The sequence below is a fragment of the Jaculus jaculus genome, chromosome 18 (genome assembly GCF_020740685.1).
Source record: "Jaculus jaculus isolate mJacJac1 chromosome 18, mJacJac1.mat.Y.cur, whole genome shotgun sequence".
Lineage (NCBI taxonomy): Eukaryota > Metazoa > Chordata > Mammalia > Rodentia > Dipodidae > Jaculus > Jaculus jaculus.
Genome location: NC_059119.1, coordinates 31,656,522 through 31,661,649, shown reverse-complemented (window position 1 = coordinate 31,661,649; position 5,128 = coordinate 31,656,522). Strand labels below are relative to the sequence as shown.

General features: G+C 44.2%; 1 pseudogene; it reads left to right on the top strand.

Moving 5' to 3' along the window:
• Positions 1-959: 959 nt before the first annotated feature.
• LOC123453250 lies at positions 960-2,564 on the top strand (annotated as a pseudogene).
• Positions 2,565-5,128: the final 2,564 nt, after the last annotated feature.

Below are 5,128 nucleotides of genomic sequence, written 5' to 3'. Positions count from 1 at the left end.
TACGGGCAAATTAGCTTTTTTTTTTTTTTTTTTGTAGGTAGTTAAATAGAGACTGGCCCCAAAGAAACGTAGATGCCACTCTGCCTAAAACTATAAAGAATTGCTGGTCATGGTGGCACACACCTTTAATCCCAGCACTCAGGAGGCAGAGGTAGGAGGATCACTGTGAGTTCAAGGCCACCCTGAGACGATGTAGCTAATTCCAGGTCAGCCTGGGCTAGAACAAGACCTACCTTGAAAAACTAAAATAAAAATAAGTAAAACTACAAAGAAACATAGATGGCAATCTACTTAGAACTGCAAAGAAACAAATGCCATTCTGCCTAAAATTCTAATCTGATTCAGTCTCATCCAAAATCGCTGTTAGGCAGCAGGAGTGACAACAGCTTCCAGATTCTTCTTCAGTGTTTCTGGGGCTTAGTACCAGGAAGCAAGCCCTTCCATCCTAAATTAGCAGACAGCCTGGGCCCAACAGCCAATCAAGATGCTTTATATACAGTGAGACTTGGCAATGAGATGCATCCTAGCTGTCTGCCAAACTCACATAAATAGACTTGATTCAAGCCTCCCCATGTGAGATTACGTGCACATGCGTACACACACACACACACACACACACACACACTTTATTCTCTCCTTGAGGGAAGGAATCCCTCCTGACTTCGGAGCTTTCCTCTTTTCCTTCTCTCCTGTTTCCCACTTTCTTAACAAATCCTCCATAATTTTTTCTTCTCAGTGTCCACGTTTTTCAATTCTTTGCTAAACATGGACAAGAAACCGAGGGTTGACAGTCATGAGCCTGGGGAATTCTAATGCCCCCCAGTCCCCTCCCCAGCTCCAGTATCACAATGATACTTCCCAGTGAGAATGCTATAAAAACATAATAAAGGGCTACGGGTGGGCCAGGCGGGGCACCCTGTAACTGGCTGTTCTCTGACCCCAGGGCGGACCATGAGCTGTTCTCCAACATCTACAAGATCCGGGAGATCAAGGACGGCCTGTGCCTGGAGGTGGAGGGCAGGATGGTCAGTAGGACAGAGGATAATATGGATGACTCTCTCATTGGTGCAAATGCCTCCTCCCAGAGGGCAAAGGTACAGAAAACACAGTAGTCACCGGTGCTGACAGTGTCATGAACCATCACCCACAGGAGACCAGCTTCACAAAAGTGGCCTATAAGAAATACATCAAACGTTGGGCTGGAGAGATGGCTTAGCGGTTAAGCGCTTGCCTGTGAAGCCTAAGGACCCCCGTTCGAGGCTCGATTCCCCAGGACCCACGTTAGCCAGATGCACAAGGGGGCGCACGCGTCTGGAGTTCGTTTGCAGTGGCTGGAAGCCCTGGAGCACCCATTCTCTCTCTCTCCCTCTGTCTTTCTCTCTGTGTCTGTCACTCTCAAATAAATAAATAAAAAATGAACAAAAAATATATATAAAAAAAATTCATCAAAGGCTGGAGGGATGGCTTAGCGGTTAAGGTGTTTGCCTGCACAGCCAAAGGACCCAGGTTTGATTCCCCAGGACCCACTTTAGCCAGATGCACAAGGGGTCACACGCGTCTGGAGTTCGTTTGCAGTGGCTAGAGGCCCTGGCACACTCATTTTCTCTCTCTCCCTCTCTCTGTCAAATAAATAAATAAATAAAAGTAAAAAATTTTTTTAATTTTTATTTATTTATAGGGAAAAAGGGAGAGAGAAAGACATGGGCACGCCAGAGCCTCCAACCACTGCAAACGAACTCCAGACACATGTGCCATCTTGTGTGTCTGGCTTATGTGGGCCCTGGGGAATAGAACCTGGGTCCTTTGGCTTTGCTGCCACACGCCTTAACCGCTAAGCCATCTCTCCAGCCCCAAAATATTTTTTAAAAAAAGCAATACATCAATCTGGGCGTGGTCGTGCATGCCTTTAACCCCAGCCCTCAGGAGACAGAGATAGGAGGATTGCTGTGAGTTCGAGGCCACCCTGAGACTCCATAGTAAATTCCAGGTCTGCCTGGGCTAAAGTGAACCACCACCTTGAAGGAAAAAAGAAGTACATCAAAGATGACATGAAACCTGGGATATTGTTTACAACATGGAATTTGTTAATTATAAAAAATAAAGAAATAAAAAGATGACATGAAATCACTCAGACTTAAACAGAAACCAGAAAGAGTAAAGCCTTTTACAACAGGGGCTGCAGAGCAAATCCAGCACATCCTTGCTAATTTCAATAACTACCAGCTTTTTTTTTTTAATTTATTTATTTGAGAGTGACAGACAGAGAGAGGAAGAAGCAGATAGAGAATGGGCGCGCCAGGGCCTCCAGCCACTGCAAAGGAACTCCAGACGCGTGCGCCCCCTTGTGCATCTGGCTTATGTGGGTTCTGGGGAGTCGAGCCTCGAGCCAGGGTTCTCAGGCTTCACAGGCAATCGCTTAACCGCTAAGCCATCTCTCCAGCCCAACTACCAGCTTTTTTGTTGGTGGAAATATGAATCCAGATGGTATGATTGCTTTCCTGGACTATGGCGAGGATGGTGTAACTCCTTTCATGATTTTCCTTAAGGATGGTTTAGAAATGTGAAAGCGTTAACCCGTCGGCAGTCATTTGGATCTATCAGCTGTCAAGGCAGCCAGCTACCGCTTGGCATCCACACAACACCAGAACTAGGAGAGCAGGACTGATGTCATCTTGACCTCTTTTTTTGTTTGTTTGTTTTTTGTTTTTTGAGGTAGGGTCTCACTCTAGCCCAGGCTAACCTGGAATTCACTATGCAGTCTCAGGGTGGCCTCGAATTCATGGCGATCCTCCCACTTCTGCATCCCAAGTGCTGGGATTAAAGGCGTGAGACACCACACCCAGCTTTTTTAAAAATTATTTATTTGAGAGCAACAGACAGAGAGAGAGAGAAAAAAATTAATTAATTAATTAATTAAGGGCTGAAGAAATGGCTTGGTGCCTGCCAAAGCCTAAGGACCCAGGTTTGATTCCCCAGGACCCACACAAGCAGATGCACAAGGTAGCACATGTGTCTGAAGTCTGTTTGCAATGGCTGGAGGTCCTGGCATACCCATTATCTCCCCACCCCTCAAATAAATAAGCAAATTTTTTTTTTGTTTTTTTGTTTTTGTTTTTGAAAGTAGGGTCTCACTGTAGGCCTGGCTGACCTGGAATTCACTATGAAGTCTCGGGGTGGCCTTGAACTCATGGCAATCTTCCTGCCTCTGTCTCCCAAGCACTGGGATTAAAGGAGTGAGCCACCACACTCAGTAAAATAATATTTTTAATTAATGAATAGGGGTTGGAGAGATGGCTTAGAGGTTAAGGCATTTGCCTGCAAAGCCAAAGGATCCTGATTCTATTCTCCAGGACCCATGTAAGCCAGATGCACAAGGGGGTGCACACATCTGGAGTTTGTTTGCAGTAGCTAAAGGCCCTGGCATGTCCACTCTCTCCCTCTCTCTCTTTCTTTCTGCCTCTTTCTCTCTCTCAAATAAATAAAATATGAAAAAATATTTTTTAGGGCTGGAGGGATGGATTAGCAGTTAAAGCATTTGCCTGCAAAGCCAAAGGACTCAGGTTCAATTCCCCAGGACCCATGTTAGCCAGATGCACAAAGGGATGCATGTGTCTGGAGTTCTTTTACAGTGGCTGCTGGAGTTTTTTTACAGTGGCTGCAGGCTCTGGCATATCCATTTTCTCTCTCTCTCTCAAATATATATATATATGTATATATATATATATATATATATATATATATATGTATGTATGTATATATATATATATTTTTTTTTTTAATGTAAAGGAAGAACAAATTTTGTTAGTTCCTTTAGCCTAAAACTTCAATACGTCCCACTGAGTATTCAACCATTGCTTTTTCTTTTTTCTTTTTTGGTTTTTCGAGGTAGGGTCTCACTCTAGCTCAGGCTGACCTGGAATTTACTATGTAGTTTCAGGGTGGCCTCGAGCCCATGGTAATCCTCCTATCTCTGCCTCCTGAGTACTGAGATTAAAGGTGTGTGCCACCACACCTGGCCAAAAATATATATTTTTTAAATTAATTAATTAAGCTCTAATGAGGCCCTACATCCAAAACCAAAAACCAAATAATAATAATAATATAATAGGGCTGGAGAGATGGCTTAGTGGGAAAGATGCATGGCTGCAAAGTCTAAGAACCCAGGCTTGATTTCCCCAGTACCCACATAAAGCCATTTGCAAAAGGTGGCACAAGTGTCTGGAGTTTGTTTGCAGTGGCTAGAGACCCTGCTGTGCCCATCCTATCTCTCTGCCTCTTTCTCTCTCTCTCTTTCTCTAATAAAAAAAAATGAAATATTTTAATTAAGTAATAATAATAAACTAATTTGCATCTGGCTGAGTGAGGCGGTGTACCTGTAGTTTTACCTGTTCAGGAGAGTGAGGAAGTAGGATATTGAAGGTTGGAAAGGGTTCAAGGCCAACTTGATCAACATAATGACCTCATCCTCACCCCCCCATATATAGATATATATAGATATATAGATATACCCATACACACATACATACATAGTCCAGCACTTAGGAAGCTGAGGTAGTAAGATTACTGTGAGTTTGAGGCCAGCCTGGGGCTAGAGACTGAGTTCTAGGTCAGCTTGGGCTAAAGTGAGACCCTGCCTTGAATAAAACAACAAAAGAATTAGGACTGAGGAGATGGGTCAGTGGTTACAGGACCTGGCTTGCAAACCCCAACAGCCCAGAATCCATTCCCCAGCACCCACGTAAAGCCAGATGTGCCAGGCATGGTGGCGCACTCCTTTTAATCTCAGCACTTGTGAGACAGAGGTAGGAGGCCACCCTGAGATTGCATACCAAATTCTAGGTCAGCCTGAACTAGATTAAGAACCTACCTCGAAAAGAAAAAGAAAAACCAGATGGACAAAGTGGTGTATGCATCTGGTGTTTGTTAGCAATGGCAGGAAACCATGGTGCACCCATGCTATCTCTCTGTCTGCTTTTTATCTCTGTCTCTCTCTGTCCAAATTAATTAATTTTTTTAAAGGCTGGAGAGATGGCTCAGCAGTTAAGACACTTGTCTGGAAGCCTAAGGACCCAGGTTCAATTCCCCAATACCCACATTAGACAGATGCACAAGGGGTGAATGGGTCTGA